The sequence below is a fragment of the Nyctereutes procyonoides genome, unplaced genomic scaffold (genome assembly GCF_905146905.1).
Source record: "Nyctereutes procyonoides isolate TBG_1078 unplaced genomic scaffold, NYPRO_anot_genome, whole genome shotgun sequence".
Classification (NCBI taxonomy): Eukaryota; Metazoa; Chordata; class Mammalia; order Carnivora; family Canidae; genus Nyctereutes; species Nyctereutes procyonoides.
The window spans coordinates 34,842,537-34,861,934 of NW_026575049.1; the positions used below are offsets into that span (position 1 = coordinate 34,842,537).

The following is a 19,398-nucleotide window of genomic DNA, read 5'->3' on the forward strand; positions in this document are numbered from 1 at the left end:
TAACTCAGATGCTCTCTCTGCCAGAATTTCAGCAGCTGCCCATTAATATAGCTTCTGGAAGCAGGCAGGGCTTCTGTAGCTAGTGTCGCTAGAAAGCTATTTTGATAGCATAGTGTACTATATTATTAGCTGCATAAAGTAGGCAAGTTAATTCCATTCCCTCTGAAATACACGAAAGAACAAGGCATTTCAGTTCTTTCTGGGTATTAAAGAGAAAATCATAAGGGACATCTTTTCAAGCTTTCAGCAGGGTTTTTTTTTTAAATCCCCCCCCCCCCCGCTGCAAAAGTTTTGTTTTGTTGTGTTTTTTTGGTTGACAAAGTCATGGAAGTCCAACATTACTAGCAGGACACTCTTGAAACAACTGTAGAATTATCCTTTGCTAAATGGAAGTGAACCGAATCCTGGCTATTCAAACAAGACTCACGCAGCAAAATGATTACACATGACTCACCTATCTGGAGCTCCGCAAACATAATCTGAAATCAAGGGGAATATTTTGTTTGTTTGGGGCTTAATTCAATAAATAACAATTAGGGGTTTGTAAACCATAACAACAGCTGCAACAATTATTTTCTGACTGTATACTCTTAGGTATACAGGCACTCGGGCTAGTGCTTTCAATGGATCAACTTAATATTCATACCCACCTAGGAAGTAGGTATGATTATTATCCACATTTTCCAGATGAGGAAACAAGCCTGAAGCTGTTCAATAAACTGATAAAGGTCACACAGCTCCACTGGATACTGATTGTTAAATATTCAGGAATTTTATGAGCTAGCCGTTAAACATCGGTAGCTTGAAATTAGCGTGGTGGGAATATTAAGATCGCAGTAAGCGGCATATGCTACAAATCGGGGCTCCCCCTCTCCATTCATGAGTGCACTACTGCACAGTTAATAACCAATCTAATTGAAATATTAACATTTAACCAAAACAAATACATGACTCTACTAATGGAAAATGGCAGACCAGGTATGTTGTTGATGGATTGGAAAATGAGTGGGATTAGTGAATATTCCAGTAATAACGAGCCCCCAGACAGACCTAGGCAATGTGGTATATGTATGCAACAAGAGGATTCTGAGGTTATGAGAATCATCTCTGTGATTCAGTTAGTCTCCAAATAGAAAAATGTAAATTCCTCAAAGCTTAATCAGTGTCATGGCCCCCAGCACAGACATCTGAGTTATGTAAATATCACAGACTTGAGAGCTGGGTAGTGTAGAATACATTTGCAAGAATATAACTATTTTAAAGATATTTGCAGAAGCCTTCATTTTGGGTTGTTGAAAATATCCTATCCAACCAAGAAAAAGAGTTGAATTGCTTATGAGCCCAGAAAACAAAGATGATGGCAGTATTTTTAGTGTTTAAAATCAGAAAATTGCAACCAAATGTGTCTATAATACAGAGAAAATTCAAATTGGAACTAATATTAAATGAAAAATACATGTTTGGCCCTCAGCTCATATTGTAGGTCTTGTGTTGTTTCTTGGTATTTCCTATAGCAAATTCTATGCTCTAGGCACTCCAACCACTTATCTAGCCTTTGCATATACTTTCCCCACTGCCTTTCTTTTGGCTTAACAAACTCCTGTGCAATCCTCGAGACCCAGATCAAGTATCACCTCCTCTTGGTAGCCTTCCCTGACTCCTCCAGGCAGTATCAGCTACTCTGTTCTCTGAAGTCTGAGAGCCCCGTTGTAGTTATCTCTATTTTGCTATGATCCACCCAGTCTCACAGGGATCTCTCCAACTTGATGGTGAGCCTCAGGGGACAACCATTGTGTCTAATTCATATCAGTATTCCCAGCATAATCCCTACCTCTTCTCCTACCATTCTACCTTCATATTCCACCTTAGTCACACTGCCTTGACCAAGCACTTCCCACCATAAAGCTTCTGTATATGAGCTCTACATGGAATGATACACACACATACACCCTTTACCTGCTAGGCACCATTCCTAATGTTTGAGGCAACCTTTAGGCCTCATTTACATGTCACCTCCTCCTAGAGTTCCTCCTGGATAACCCAAGCTGGGTGAGATGTCACCCTTCCCCTCATTTTATATTCTCATGCTATCCTCCATCTTCTTCCTCCGTGAGGATTACAATTAGGATACATACTAAATTTGTGTGATTATGTGCTCAATGTCTGTCTCTGCCACTAGTCTAAGATCCATGAGAATATTATTCCCCAGCTTCAGCCTCCCTACACCTAGTACAGTGCCTGGAGCACAGTAGGTGGGCAGACTCATGTGCTGAATGAATATGTGAGTGGGTGAATGAACAGATGAACAGTGGGTCTTCAGTTTATGTTTTTGGATGGATGAAGTGTTTATGGGGGTGACATGAGCCAGCTTCCTGCTTGTCTCCCTCCTCCTCCCCCTGTCCTATAACCTGATGGACAGATATGTCAGCATATTATTAAAATATTCTTCTCTTTCACTTCAGTCTTGTGATGGGTACTTAATTTCATATAAAGGGATTACTGGTAAAAAGAAAGGATTACTTTGGACTTTGATCCATTCCTGATAATACCCTGCATTGTTTCCAGGTAAGAGACTCAAAGAACTTTTTCTCAGTTCCTGACGAAGCCCAATACAGCGTGCGCAGCAGACACAGAGCTCCTCACTGCACCCCCCTCAGGATTCATTTCTCTCTGGAGAAGCATTTAGGGGAGCCCTGCTGGCTGCTTGTTAAGGCTGGAATCATCCCAACAAAGCAAGAATTGTCCACATTAGCTGCTAGGGAAGCAGCCAAGCCAAACAGACCCTCTCTCTGGGGCCATTTGGTTAAGCTCTGACCTCTCATTCCCTCCAGGCTAATTATCTAAACATTCATTAAGTAATTAACCCAAAGCTCCACCTTCCTCACTCTGAGGCCTTTGACAATACGTCTTCCTCTTCCTGCCTTCAAACCTGTCTCCTGCAAAGTATGGTGGTGGGATAGATGATCTTACGCCACAGAACCCTTGACATCATAACTGTCATCATTGCCAACTGACCTAAGCCAATATGGTCATGCACAATCCCTTGGGTTCTTTTTGATAGAAACAAGAATTTTCCAGAACATGTGAGGTGAGCAAGAGTTAGCTACTTCACTGCAACCTCACTACTGGTTAGAACGAAAGCAAACCTCAGACCAAATTCACCACATCTCGTGAAATTTAATTTATTAACATAAGCAAGCAGTTAACAAATGGTTTATACCACATGAACTTGGTAAAATTCCAGCTCTCCAACTTTGTAGCTGGTCTGCTCACACATTACAGGGAATATTTTCTGGAGGATCAGACAAGACAAATTTCAGAGCAGGATCCTGTTAGCCCCACAGTTGATATTAGACAAGCAGCTAGCCTGCAGCCCTCTGGCTGAACACAGGCCCCAGAGCGTGCAGGACACCTCCCTGAATTCATAAGCTCAATCAGCCAAGCAGAGAGAGTGTCTCAAAAACATTTCATCCTTTCCCTTAAACTTGAATACCCCTAATTTTACTAATGAGAGCCCATTGCTGACATCTGTTAGGTCGTTAGCCACAAATTTCACCAAGAAAAACCTCCTTTTGCTATTCTCTATGCTAATTAGTGAGACACCTGGTGTTGACCGGAGACAGAGACGGAGACGGGGAACAGAGGAGCTTATAGCAGGTGCCTTGAGGTGTGACTCTTCAGAAGCAGAATCATCTCTGGAGTGTGGATTCCTGACTGGCTTACAGGGTCCCTGGCACACACATTTATATCACATCATCAAGAACGAAGTGTGGTAGGGTCATAACAGGTATTATAATACCAAGACATTCTTCTTTAACTTTTGTGGGGTCATAAATCCTCAGGGTGTGCATGTATTGAATTCAGGGGGGGTCCATGGTTTTGGGTAGGGAAAACTTACATCTTTATTTTCATTGACCTTGGTATTTATAAACCCTGTAACTTTGTCATTAACATAATTTTCAGATCACTTTATAGCTGCTTTATATATCTTGAAATATCAACATTCATTGCTTCTAGATTATTAGACCCACTGATAGGCCCTTTATTAACTATATTATCACATCATTATAATTTCTGTGCCATATATTAATATGTCATAAGTCTGTTTTTATTTTTTTTTCTGGGTACAGCATACTTTATTGATGATACATGACAAGGTAGGGCTCCCCAAGCCCCTCCCCTTCCTCAGGGGGTCTGGGATGTAAATTGGAGGTCAGGAGATTCCCAGTTTGTTGGGGGATTAATTCGGGGCAGGGACTACTCCCCAACAGCTGAGGGCCTCTCTCTTACTCTTGTTCTCTCTGGTGTTGGTGGTCCAGGAGGCTCCTACTCCTTGGAGGCCACATGGACCACAAGGTCCACCACCCGGTTGCTATAGCCAAATTCATTGATGAAGTGGTCATTGAGGGCAATGCCAGCCCCAGCATCGAAGGTGGAAGAGTGGGTGTCACTGTTGAAGTCACAGGAGACAACCTGGTCCTCCTGCCCTTGAGGGGGCCCTCCAATGCCCACTTCACCACTTTCCTGATGTCATCATATTTGGCAGCTTTCTCCAGCCGGCAGGTCAGACCCACAACTGACATGTTGGAGGTGGAGACATGGAAGGGCATGCCAGTGAGCTTCCTGTTCAGCTCAGGGATCACAGTCTTGGTGGCATCAGTGGAAGCAGGGATGATGTTCTGGGCAGCCCCTTGGTCATCATTCCAGTTTCCCAGAGGGGCCATCCGCAGTCTTTTGGGTGACAGTGATGGCATGGTTGGTGTTCTTGAGGCCCTCCATGATGCCGAAGTTCTCATGGATGACTTTGGCCAGAGGAGCCAAGGAGTTGGTGGTGCAGGAGGCATTGCTGACAATCTTGAGGGAGTTGTCAATACTTCTCATGGTTCACACTCATCGCAAACATGGGGGCATCAACAGAAGGAGCAGAGATGATGACCTTCTTGGCCCCACCCTTCAAGTGAGCCCCAGCCTTCTCCATGGTGGTGAAGACCCCCAGTGGTCTCCACACCATACTCAGCATCAGCATCACCCCATTTGATGTTAGCGGGATCTTGCTCCTTGAAGATAGAGATGGACTTCCCACCGATGACAAGTTTCCCGTTATCAGCCTTGACCATGTCGTGGAATTTGCCGTAGGTATAATCATACTGGAACATGTACACCATGTAGTTGAGGTCAATGAAGGGGTCATTGATGGCAACAATATCCACTTTGCCAGAGTTAAAAGTAACCCTGGTGACCAGGCGCCTGATATGGACAAATCCATTTACTCCGACCTTCACCATCGTGTCTCAGGGACAGGGCTGGCACTGCACCAGAAGATGTGGCTGTCTGTCGAACAGGGAGGAGCCAAAGTGTGATTTTAAAATAGTTTGGTGGGATGCCCGGGTGGTTCAGCGGTTGAGCGTCTGCCTTTGGCCCAGGTCGTGACTGCGGGGTCCTGGGATCAAGTCCCACATCAGGCTCCCTGCAGGGAGCCTGCTTCTCCCTCTGCCTATGTCTCTGTCTCTGTGTGTCTCTCATGAATAGATAAGTTTGAAAAATATCTTAAAATAGTTTGATAACTGTTTTTTTTTAATTTTTTTATTTATTTATGATAGTCAGAGAGAGAGAGAGAGAGAGAGAGAGGCAGAGACACAGGCAGAGGGAGATGCAGGCTCCATGCACCGGGAGCCCGACGTGGGATTCGATCCTGGGTCTCCAGGATCACGCCCTGGGTCAAAGGCAGGCGCCAAACCGCTGCGCCACTCAGGGATCCCTGATAACTGTTTCTTTTGTAAATTTTTAATGTTAATTTTATTTATTTGAGAGAGAGCGTGCAGGTGTGTGTGCACCCACGTGCATGAGAGCAGGGTGGGGGGTGGTACAGGACTAGGGAGAGTGCCAGAGGGAGAGGAATGTCCTACACAGGGCTTTATCCCAGGCCCCTGAGATCCTGATCTGAGCTGAAACCAAAAGTCAGATGCTTAACCACCGAACCACCCAGGCACCTTGATAACTATGTTTCAGTATAATTGGTCTCCTCTGCAATCCAATGTATTTTATTGTACTTTTATAAACATCAATCTAAGAAGCGGTCCTTAGCACAAAAAAAGAATCTCTGATGTGCCTAAGAAGCCCCTTGACCCAGAGTTGCGGGGCCTCCACAACATTGCTTTCCTTCTCAGCTTCTGGAATGGAAATCTGCAATGTAGTGTCTAAGTTTGTGGCCCATGAGCCATATCGGATATTCCAGTGGCTTAGAATTGCTCTGTTAAAACAATACCCCGTGTCACATATTGGGTTCTTGGCAAAGCAGACTCGGAGGGAGGGACATGTAAGCAGGAAGTTCATGGGGGAGTGCACTCTGTCCTGTCCAGAGAGTGCGGCCAGCAGGCTTGGACACAGGGATAGGTGGCCAGTGCAGCCCCAGCAGAGGCCTCACCCCTCCCACGGGGAGCTGGGGCCCAGTCTGGTGCTTCTGACTTGTCCAATCTTGGTGGGGAGCTGACCACCCCCCTCATCTCCTCGTCACTGGATGTAGCTGACTCCATGGAGGGAGGTGTGTCCTTGGGGAGAGGGGACTCCACTGAGCCCATCCTCTGTGCCAACACCACACTGACCCCACCACAAACCACTCACCTGCATACATCTGGAAACGTCACGACAGCTCTACAAGGTGTGCTTAGCTTACTACCCTCATCCTGGATGGGAGGGAGGGATGCTCAGAGCAAGGGGGAATGCATTCCCTGCCATTGCCCTGTGTCACAGGCTGACACTTCCCCTAAATTTGGACTTCAGGTTAGGTAACTATCAGTTCTCCAAGCTAGAATCAGCTAAGAGAGAAGCCCTCCTTCTGTACTTGCTCACTCAGGTTCCCCTCAGAAACTGCTCCTCCTTGGAACCTCCTGTTGTGATCAGTGCAGCACCCCCATTTGATCCACACCCTAGGTCCCTGACACCCACTCAAGCCCCATGTCTTGTGTTTCCCAGCCCCACCCTAGCTCCCAGCCCTCAGCCCTCCCCACCGCCCCGTCCACATTCACCTGCACTGTTGACAGAGCCTCTGGCGGCTCCTAGTGCCCCAGCCCCAGCACCCCTGTTCCCTCTCCTTCCTCACCAGCCAGGCCAGCACTCCTCAAGCTGAGCTCCCAGCATATCTGATCATAGCACCCCATCACCCAACAGATGAAGTCTCCACTCCCCACAGGTGTCTTCTACAAGACGTTCCCAACCTTCCTTGCTGTCACCTCCTACATATACTCTACTCCGGTTCCAGCTAAACTGGGTGACTCATTTTATTCCTTGATATTACCCACGGTCTTCCCTTTGCCAGAAATGTCCTTCCTGCTACCTGTCTCCCTCTGTTCCCCATCTTTGCCTTCATCCATTTCATTTGGGGAATATTTGCTGAGTGCCCATCATGTGCCAGACACCACGGAGGAGAGAGCTAGAGTCAGATGAATGGGGCTCTGACTTTCCGGCTTTACCTTCTGTTGGAAAAAGAAGGTAGTGAACAAATCAATCAACACCCTAATTGCAGATTCTGGTGATTGGTACAAAAGAAGTAGAACAAGTTGAGGCAGGTTGGCTGAGATCTGTGGTCACATGCGGGGACTGTGGTACACATATGTGAGATGGGGAGTCTCTCGGCTTTTTCCTTACTCATCTAGTCCAGTGAGCCCTACATTATCATATTCTGCCTCCAGAGGGATGTGAAAAAAGCTTGGACATAATGGGGGCTGGAAGGTGGCACATGAAACAGCAGGAACCCCAAGGGCCTGCCTGAGATGTGGATAGCTGGGCAGCTAGTAGAGAGAAGCCCTATGTGTGGGAGTGCAGGAAGGAGCAACCCCCCGCAGTCCAGTGAGCTCCCAGGACCCGTGGAAGTCTTCCACATGGGCCTCTGGTCAGGTGGAAGCCTGGTGTGAGAGACTGGAGGAGCAGGCCAAGGGCCAGACCCTCCCTCCCTGGTCCAAGTGCAGCCTGTGCACAAGCAGGGCCCACTTTAGCTGGGAATTCATTAGAAATGCACAATCTGGGATGACTGGTAGGCTTAGCAGTTAAGTGTCTGCCTTCAGCTCAGGGTGTGATTCTGGGTCCTGGGATCAAGTCCAACACTGGGCTCCCCACAGGGACCCTGCTTCTCCCTCTGCCTGTGTCTCTGCCTCTCACTGCGTCTCTCATGAATAAATAAATAAAATCTTTAAATAATAAATAAATAAATAAATAAATAAATAAATAAATAAATAAATAATCTTGGCTCCTCCCTAGACTTACTGAATCATATTTTGCATTTTAGTAAGATCCTCAGGCCATTCATAGCCACATTAAAGCTGTACATCAAGACCAGTTCACTGTAGGTTCTTTTAGGTCCTTTTAAATTTAGGAATTTGAAATCCTATCATCCTCTCTGTTAAGAGCAATGTCAAGTGCTTATTCCTCTGGGAAGCCTGGCCTGATCCCCCTAAGCTGTTGGAATTTACATCCTTGTAGTTATCTAATGTACTTGGCTGCAACTACTGGATCATAGGTTCCTTCACTTCAGATCAGGGTGTACATCTTAGTCATCTTGCAGTCTCCAAATTCCCTTGCAACATCTTGCCCCTCATGGGTAAGTTATCAGAAAAACAAAACAAAAAACAAAAAATGTTAAAGCCATGTACTGGTGCATGTCAGTGGGAATGATGCCATATCAGGCAGGACTCTTATAGGGGAAAGTCACAGAATCCTCTATCAGCTTCCATAGCTGAAAAGTATAAAGAGAACATCTTCAGGCATGGCTGGATCCAGGTGTCCAAAGAATGTAATCAGAAGTCTGTTTTTCTTCATTTCTCTACCTTTAAAAAAAAAGATTTTATGTATTTTTTCTTGAGAGACAGAGAGGCAGAGACACAGGCAGAGGGAGAAGCAGGCCCCATGCAGGGAGCCCGATGTGGGACTCAATCCCAGACCCCGGGATCATGCGCTGAGCTGAAGGCAGATGCAGAGCCACCCAGGTGTCCCTCATTTCTCTACTTTGCTTTCCTGTATACTGGCTTCATTCTTAGGATCAAGTCCACGTACTGATAAAAATGGCCTCCAATAGTCCTAGACCTCTAAAGTACCAGCCTAGTAACCTGGAGAAAACCCTTTTTCTTGATATTTGCAACTTTGTCCTATGCCTATACATCGGCACAAAAGACTTAGCACCACTTGAACCAAATACTATTATCAGAAACAAAGGAGAAAGGATATTGAGCAAGAGGGGAAGCCATTCATTGCAGCCATCATGAGACAGACCTGCTGTGCTATCATTAAAAGTCAGGATATGAAAGAATATTTATTAACCTGGAGGAAAATTCATAAAGACTTGCTAAATGAAAAAAACTGGCTGTAAAACATCACTGTGAAATGATATCACACAGGGATATGAAAACATATTTCTTTTTTTAAGATTTATTGATTTATTTGAGGGAGAGAGGTGAGGGGTGGAAGGGGAGAAGGATAGAGAGGATCTCAAGCAGACTCCCTGTTGAGCAAGGAGCCCGACACCAGGGCTCGATCTCATGACCCTGAGATCATGACCTGAGCCAAAATCAAGAGTCAGGTGCTCAACCTATTGAGACACCCAGGCACCCTAAAAACATTTCTTACAATGTTCAAAGGCCTAGAATTAGAGCAATATCCATCCCAGTGGGCCCTGATAGGATTAGGATATTTTTTCTTTTTTCTTTCTTTCTTTCTTTTTTTTTTTTTTTTGCCATTTTGAGATTTCTATATTGAATGTGTACTGCATTTATTATCATTAAGAAATGTATTTTAAAATGATTTTGTGTGTGATGGCTAAAGTGTCCACATGACTGAGCCATTTTGGACAAACATCATTCTGGATATTTCTGTAAAGGCATTTTTTAGTGAACTTTGAGTAAAGCAAAGTTTTATAATGAGGATGGGCCTCAACTCATCGGCTGAAGTGCTTGCTAGAAGACTGACCTCCCCCCAAGCAAGAGAGAATTCAGCCAGCAGATTGCCTTTGGAGCCGAACGGCCCCTCCTCCCTGTGCTTCCAACGCTGCGGAGTTTGGACTTGCCAAGCTAGCCATAATCCTGTGAGCCAATTCCTTAGAATAAAATCTCTCTCTAGGTACATATGTATACAGATCCTGTTGGTTCTGTTTCTCTGGAGAACCCTGACTTGTACAGGATGGTTGCTGCCTTCTATTGTTAAGTCCTCATCAAAGATAACCATGGTCTTAGAGCCAGAAAGCCTGTGTTTGAGCCCAGGAACCCCCCACCAGAAGGCTGCCTCCCCTCCCAGAACCTGGTTTCCCCCTGTCTAACGCAAGGATGAGCATGCCAGCCTCAGCTGCAGGGTGTGGGGGACAGAGCCAACAATCACCACTGTGGCAGTCTATAATATCACCTTCTGACACTAAGGTGCCAGTTACCTATTTCTAAAGATTAGGTGCTGCCATGAATTTCTTTACTTTAGAAGTCAGCGTGAAAATAAATAAATAATCAATCTCTTGAACCTAGAGTATGTCTAGTCACTGATGCGTAGATAAAAGGAAACGTCTGTTTTATCTTTGCACTTAAAACACCTGCAGTGTCAATAGATTTCCCAGTCTCATGATTAGCGTGGAGCAGACTGATCTGTGTTTAAACCTAGCTGCTCCCACAAGGAAAAGCCTCTCACTTCTCGGGTCGCCTCTCTGACTTTGTACTTTCTTTGTGCGCCAAACATCAAAGGTGGCAGGAAGTGAGACACTCACTTCAAACCCCCCAGTCTCCGCCTCGTGGAAGAGCCTCTAAAAGCAGTGGAAACGAAACAGCCCCCTCTCCCGATTCCAGCTTGAGCTCACTGAGGATGCCCAGAAAGGAAGGCCTGCTCTTTGGCAGATGTGTGTCTCATTGAAGATACCAGCAGTTTCCCAAGATCCCCAGGGCTGCCCCGGGTCAGCCCAAGTTCTCTGGCAGCTTCAGAGATGCTCAAGGTGAGCCTCCCCCAGGGCCTGCTGTCATTCTGTCTATCCCAGCACTTCTCATAACTGTCCACCCAGCAGTCCCTTTATAGAACAAAATATGTTAATGCTCCCCTCACTGCGTTGTAATGAAATTCATAGATAATTTTACCTCCCTGTGCACAGTTTTTTAAAAAAACAATAGACTATCCTATCCATTATATGAAAGAGTAAAAGAAGAAATTTAGAAGAAAAATCAGTCATTTAAGATTTTTTTACCTTATTATTATTTATTCATGAGAGACACCCAGAGAGAGGCCGAGACACAGGCAGAGGGAGAAGCAGGCTCCCTGTGAGGAGCCTGATGCAGAACTCGATCCCAGGACCCTGGGATCATGCCCTGAGCCAAAGGCAGATGCTCAACCTCTGAGCCACCCAGGTGCTCTGAAAAATTAGTCATTTAGAATAAAACAATATCCATGCTTGCAATCAGTCAATGAATGTTTATGAGCACCTCTTCTCAGGCAATTGCGTAGGTGCTGAGTGGTGAACAAAACTGGCAAGCAGAGGGATAGGAAACATTGAGGGTAGGGGTTCACAGCTCAGGCAAGACATTCGCTGGAAATCCTAATGAACTAATTGGATGCTTGCATCTTCCTGTGTTAATTTATTCAATATTTACTGAATGTTGAGGGGGAAGGAGGGGTGAGCTGTGCTCTGGGAGATGGGAAGTCCGCAGCTACCAGCCCTTCCCCTGTGGAACCCCGTTCTAGGCAGGGGCATCAGTTTGAATACAAGAGGAATTAAGAGACCAAGAGCTGATCTATATGAGGACATTGGAGGAGCCAGGAATGTGGCGAACAGAACAAAAGCTAGGATGTCCTACATCCCTCATACAAAGCCTTTGATGTGGATGGGAGGGAGAGTCATGGCCACTCCCAGACTCCACCCCGGCTTTCATTTAGAGCGATATCACTTCCACAGACCACGGCCAGAAACACATCTAAGTCTTAGAAAGAAGGTAACCCCAGGTTTCCCAGATCTCATGACTTTCAGAAAGAGACTAACTGCAACTCCCGGGTACCCATGCAACTTCCCACCTGCTGCCTCATCGACGTGGCTCTTATTTTTCCCTCTCTCTAGAATATTCTTTCCCCAGGCATCCTCATGGACTCACTCCTTCACTCCATTAGATTTGTGCACGTGACAGCTCTCGGAGAGGCCACCCTATCTGCTGTATGCAAAAGCCTGACCTTCTCTCAACTCTCCCTCTTACTCTGCACCGCTTGTCACTTATCCCTCCTGACAATCTGTCACATGCTCACTGGTAAGCTTTGCCTACTGTCCGTCTCTTCTACTCAATCGACGCTTCACTGGGGCAGGGGCTTTGGTTCGCTGCTATGACTTCAGCACTAGGACAGCACCTGGCCCATAGTAGGCTCTCCACCAAGGGGCGTCAGGCATCATATACACCCAGTAGCTAGGTAGGGCCAGCCCACAGCAGCTTGTGGGGGTCAGCGACACCCATCTCTTCCCCAGTGCATGTTTCACGATATCTTAACATCTGCCGGGAGGGAGTATTTACACCCCAGAAATTGGCCGGTGCTATCTACCAGGACTTTTTACCCCTGGAAAGCTGGTTTTTAAACATTTACCAGTGTACCACTGAATAGAAATGAATGTGCACTGTTGGAAGACACCTCATGTTCAGGGAGGCAGTTCCCATGTAACTCCAAGGAAAACTCACTCATCATCAGACAAACTGTTTCAACCCCAAGTTGTGTTGTGTCATGGGCTAATAGCAAGGTGGTCTGGCACAAAGGCCAAACACCTCCTATTTGTTCTCTACAAGCTATTTTACTAATATTAATGGGCAAGTGCACTCGTGATCACACTAGAGCCAGCTCATCTAAGGGGTAACATTTTCTTTTTGCCCTGGTAATTTTAAAAAATGGCAATTGTTAGTCACTAAAATAGGAGAGTTGATAAACAGTTGTGATAATCTCCGCCATTCCCTCTTCAGAGAAAACAGTAATATTGTATGTAGTCGTTTTTGATAAATATAGAAAATAAGTAATTATTGCTAGAGCTATTCATTAGGAATCTCTATTCCCAGTCACACTTCTGTAAACACAATTCATTGTTTAAAATAATCATTTGAAAGGCCAAGCCAAACTTCTCATTTCTGGATGATGGGTACCGCCTCGAATAGAGAGGCTGCAAACACACAGGGCAGCCTGGATGCTTAGCTGGTTGTCTCAGTGCCAATTGTGCAAACTAATTTGAAAAGATCATTTTCCAACATGGAAAAAGCCAGAAAGCGCAAGAGAAAGCTAACATGTCTGTGTGTCCCAGCCAGGGGCAGCAGGAGGTTTGGAGATCTAATTAAGAAATGTGCACTAGGTAAAAGTCTCGGGGATTGACTTTGTGTCCACTCAGCCCACAAGTGCTTCTTTCATGTCTAACCTTGATTGAACCACACTTCTCAGAAAATCCAGCCGCGATGGCAACTAAATTCCACTGCATTCGAATGGAGCCATTAATATCTCCCTTCTCAGTTTCTGAAATATTTATTTGCTTTATTTGCTTTAAAATACACACGCCCATCTCTGTTTTGTTAGGAGGTAGAGCCACCTTTTTTGTCGGGGGTAGGTTTATCTCTGTCACTCTCCCCATGTCCGGCTGAGCTGCTGGGGGAGGGGAGAGGGGAAGGGGCCAGGATGGGGGAATCCCAAAGGCTCCACTCTTCATCGGCTAGTGGGAGAAACCTTAGCACCACCTTGACCAACCCCAGATCCCTGCTCCCTCCTGCAGCTAACTTTTTGTTCTGAATCAGTCATAGCATTAGTGACTGGAGTAAGATCACTGGTACAACATCAGAGATTTGTGTTCAAATCCTGGCTCTGGCATTTGGCAAGCCTCTCTCTCTCTCCCTTTCTCTTAGTTCCTAATCCGTTTGGGGGGATAGGTTGGACCAGTGGCGGTAATGTTCCTCTTAGGGTGTCCTGGAGATCTGTGAGGACATATTTGAAGATCATGATGATGGGGGATGCCATCAACATGAATGGGCTTTGGCAGGAATAGTAGATGTCCTGCAGGGCTCAGGACCATCTCACACAATGAAGAATTGTTCCACAGCCCACATGACTTCCAAAGGCCCAACTGCACATTCCTGTATGTCTGTGATCTTTTTGGATCACTTTGCTTCTCCAGACTTTCCTTTCCTCATCTTTAGCTGAGAAGTATTATTCTTTGAGCTCAGGCCCATTTGGACATTTTGGGAGTATATGAGCATGATTAAGATCAGTATGTTCCTTCACAACAAGTATTTATTCTTTTTTTTATTTTTTAAAAAATATTTTATTTATTTATTCATGAGATACACAGAGAGAAAGAGAGAGAGGCAGAGACACAGGTAGAGGGAGAAGCAGGCTCCATGCAGGAAGCCCAACGTGGGACTCGGTCCTGGGGCTCCAGGATCACGCCCTGGGCCAAAGACAAGCGCTAAACTGCTGAACCACCCAGGGATTCCTCCTCTTCTTCTTCTTCTTCTTCTTCTTCTTCTTCTTCTTCTTCTTCTTCTTCTTCTTCTTCTTCTTCTTCAGATTTGTTTACTTGTTTGAGAGAGAGAGGGAACAAGAGTGAGGGGCAGGGCAGAGAGTCCTAGGCAGATGCCATGCTGAGCTGGGAGCCTGATGCCAGGGCTCGATCTCACAACCCTGAGATCACTACCTGAGCTGAAACCAACTGAACCACCCAGGGCACTTCAACAACAAGTATTTCTTGAGCACCAAGGAGGTGCCAGGTACGGTGTTGGGTACTGGGACCCAACCTGAGCCAGACATAGGTCTTGTCTGCATGGGATGGGTAGTCCAATACATTCAAATCTGTAATCCCAGAAAGGACAAAAAGGACATCATGCCCCCAGAGTATCAGTACTCAAACTCCATTTACTGGTTCCCTGTTAGGTGCCAGGCACTGAAGTACTAGTAGGGGTTTTGAGAGGAATACAACATATCTCCATCCTTAAAGAGCTCCGAGTTAGACAGAGTGATGAGTAAATAGTAAACCAGTCACAATACAGTGTCATAAATCCTGTAATGCGGGTTTCAACACTAACAAGATAAGAGCTCTCATTTATCACACACTTCCTATGGAAGTGGGCCTAGGAGAGGTGCTTCCCATACATCACATCATTTCAAATTCACACCCTCATGAGGCAAGCCAGTATGTGTGTGCCACCATTACGATTTTTGCCATTTCCACCTAACACCTGTTCTGTTATTTACCTGATATTTTCCTTAACTAATTAAACCAACCCTTGTCTTAAGTAATGATATCTCTGCAATCATAAGGCTGATGAGTTAGATTTATATATATAAGTATTTTTTCCTAATACCTTTATTTTTTTAAGATTTATTTATTTATTTGAGAGATAGAGAGAGAGCACAAGCAGGAGAGGCAGAGGAAGAGAGAATCTCAGACTCCACACTGAGCAGAGAGCCTGACATAAGGCTCGATCCCAGGACCCTGGGAGATCACGCCCTACGCCAAAATCAGGAGTCAGATGCTCAACGGGCTGTGCCACCCAAGCGCCCCTTCCTACTATTTTTAACAAATGTATAACAAGTCAAAATTTAAAACTGTTTGGGTACCACCTGAGACATCTTGTGTATCAGGCATTGGGAAATGTTATGGATGTGAGTCAGGGTAAGAAATGGTAGCTGCTGTAGAAACTACATGGTCAAGGTTGATTTTTTGCTCATGTTACAGTCCAATGCAAGTGACTGGGGATCAGAGATTCTCCACAAAGTCACTCAGCGACACAAGCTCCTTCCATTTAAAGGTTCCATCCTCCTCGGGAGCCTCAAGGCCTACCCTGCGTTCTCTGCATCCAGATGGCAGGTAAAGGAAGAGGCAGTGTCACATCCCTTTGGTCAGAATTCATCCATATGATCCCACCTAGCAGCAGGGGATGCTGGGACATGTAGTTTGTGCATGAGCTCAAGAGGAAAGGAAGACAGGTTCAGGAAAGACCTAGCATTACCTCTGCCACCTTGAGGCAAGAATTCCTACTTTGGAAACACTAAGACAAAGTATTTCCGTTTTACAAATGAAGAAAGGGAGATTTTAAAAAGTCGAGCGCCCTGTCCCAGGTTACACAGGCATTAAGAGGTAAATCTGGTTTCAAGACAGTCTCTTCAATAAATGGTGCTGGGAAAATTGGACATCCACATGCAGAAGAATGAAACTAGACCACTCTCTTGCACCATACACAAAGATAAACTCAAAATGGATGAAAGATCTAAATGTGAGACAAGACTCCATCAAAATCCTAGAGGAGAACACAGGCAACACCCTTTTTGAGCTTGGCCACAGTAACTTCTTGCAAGATACATCCACGAAGGCAAAAGAAACAAAAGCAAAAATGAACTATTGGGACTTCATCAAGATAGGAAGCTTTTGCACAGCAAAGGATACAGTCAACAAAACTCAAAGACAACCTACAGGATGGGAGAAGATATTTGCAAATAACATATCAGATAAAGGGCTAGTTTCCAAAATCTATAAAGAACTTATTAAACTCAACAGCAAAGAAACAAACAATCCAATCATGAAATGGGCAAAGGACATGAAGAGAAATCTCACAGAGGAAGACATCGACATGGCCAACATGCACATGAGAAAATGCTCTGCATCACTTGCCATCAGGGAAATACAAATGAAAACCACAATGAGATACCACCTCACACCAGTGAGAATGGGGAAAATTAACAAGGCACGAAACAACAAATGTTGGAGAGGATGTGGAGAAAGGGGAACCCTCTTACACTGTTGGTGGGAATGTGAACTGGTGCAGCCACTCTGGAAAACTGTGTGGAGGTTCCTCAAAGAGTTAAAAATAGACCTGCCCTGCGACCCAGCAATTGCACTGCTGGGGATTTACCCCAAAGATTCAGATGCAATGAAACGCCGGGACACCTGAACCCCGATGTTTCTAGCAGCAATGTCCACAATAGCCAAACTGTGGAAGGAGCCTCGGTGTCCATCGAAAGATGAATGGATAAAGAAGATGTGGTTTATGTATACAATGGAATATTACTCAGCCATTAGAAACGACAAATACCCACCATTTGCTTCAACGTGGATGGAACTGGAGGGTATTATGCTGAGTGAAGTAAGTCAATCGGAGAAGGACAAACAGTGTATGTTCTCATTCATTTGGGGAATATGAATAATAGTGAAAGGGAATATAAGGGAAGGGAGAAGAATTGTGTGGGAAATATCAGAAAGGGAGACAGAACATAAAGACTCCTAACTCTGAGAAACGAACTAGGGGTGATGGAAGGGGAGGAGGGCGGGGTGGTGGGGGTGAGTGGGTGACAGGCACTGAGGGGGACACTTGACGGGAGGAGCACTGGGTGTTATTCTGTATGTTGGTAAATTGAACACTAATAAAAAATTAATTTATTAAAAAAAAAAGACCAAACCAAAGACTGTGTTACAATCATCACCTCTGTTCTCCATGAGGGCTCCACACTACCTCTGCTCAGAACTCACTCTCCACCTCCAGATCTGCACATCAGTCTGTCCACAGATGTCCTTACCTGAGTGTCCCACAGGCACCTCTCACTAAACATGACCTGAACCCAGGCAATCATGTCTCCCCAGACCACTCACTTTCTCCTTCTGTATTTCCTTTCAGTAAATGAATCCACTGACCAAACCAGAAAACTAGACCTTAACTAGAATTGTCTTGTCGCAGAATGCTTTTAGCAGCAGGTATCAGAAAACCTAACCAAAATGGCTTACATCATTATGATATGTCCCACCTCCTATGAAAACAAGCCACCAAATGTGGTAGCTCCAGGATTGGTTGAGGTGGTGGTCCACTCTTAGTATCAGGAACATCAAAAACCCACATTCCTCTGTTTTTCCACCTGGCCATCCTCAGCCTGTTGCAGATCTCCTAGCCTAATTCCAGGTAACACAAGCAGACAGCAATGTCCAGAGGCAGAAAAGAGTCTCTCTTAACATTTGCTTTTAAAGAGCAAAGAAACCCTTTGTAGAGGCACCCCAGTGGAGATTTCCTTCATGTATTCATGTGATCAGGGTGGTATCACATGCCCATCTTAAACCAGTCATGGGCAAGGGGAATAGAATCACTAGAATGGCTGAGATTAGCAGTGATTCATCTCCTGGGGTCCTGTGAAGACCAGGCCCCTCTCATCACAATGGCCACCTGATACCAGAGCCAAATGGTACTCTCTGGGCAAGAAAGATGGAGGACTGCACGAGCAACAGTGTCTTCAACATCCAACTGATCACCGCTGTTTGCCAATTTTACCTCTTTTGTGTCTCTTGGTTCCATACTTTATTTTTGGTCTCCATAGAGGCTATCATAATTCAAAACCTCAGTAGGTTGGGCAAACTTCAACTAACAGTGAGTGTCTCTGTGAGCATGTAAATAAATCCTTCTTAAATGCTAAAAATTATACATTCTGACACTTAAATCATTTGTATGTCAATTTGGTCCAAGAAATCTTCTCATAGATATACAAAGATGAATTTTATCCTGGTTTTTGTGCAAACTGTGAAAAAATAAATAAATTTTAAAAGTGAGACATCAGAATTAATGGGCTGGTACTATATTTGATGATCTTAGTTTCCAGAAATATTTGTGACTAAAATGGTTATGGAATCTGATTTCTGAAGATGCATTAATTAACATTGTTTAAAGTGGTTTTGTGGAGAACATTTAGAGCATATATGTTGGTAGCTAACTACCATTCGAAAAATTCACGAAAAACATCACAGAAACAGAAATATGTGTTGTACATATGCAAAACCAAACTTGTGATTTCCCCACCAAAAAGTTCTTCTATCTATACTCATCTCATTATGATAAATGGTAATTTTATTCTTCCAGTTGCCTAGATCAAAAACCTTGTGCATTAGTTATGTATTGCTGCATAACCAATTATCCCCAAACTTAAGAGCTTAAGACACACATGTATTCTCCCTGTTTCTGTGGGTGAGGGACCTGGATAGGCTCCTGGGTTGTGCACATCAATGTCAGCAGGTGCTGCCCCCAGGTCGTTGTCATGTGGACCTCTCCAGCAAGGCATCTTGCTTCATTGACATGTACACACAAGGAATAGAGAGAAACTGCTAATGGAGGAAGTCAACTTTTTGTAACCTAATCACAGAAGTGACATCTCATCAACCCTGCCATATTTTGTTCATTAGAAACAAGGGCCAGGGTCCAGCTCAGATTCAAGAGGAGGGGAGTTACACAGACATGAATACTAGGAGGTGGGGATCATTGGGAGTCATGTCTATCCCACTTTGGAGTCATCCTCAATTCCCCTTCTTCTCTCAAGCCCTATATCCAACCTATCAGGCAATATGACAGGCTGTTCCTTCAAAGCAACAGATCCAAATGCTTCAGTTGTTTGTTCAAATGTCACCTGTTC

At 44.9% G+C, this 19,398-nt stretch overlaps 1 pseudogene; it reads right to left on the reverse strand.

The window, feature by feature from the left end:
* Positions 1-4,291: 4,291 nt before the first annotated feature.
* Positions 4,292-5,285, reverse strand: LOC129512161 (glyceraldehyde-3-phosphate dehydrogenase-like; annotated as a pseudogene).
* Positions 5,286-19,398: the final 14,113 nt, after the last annotated feature.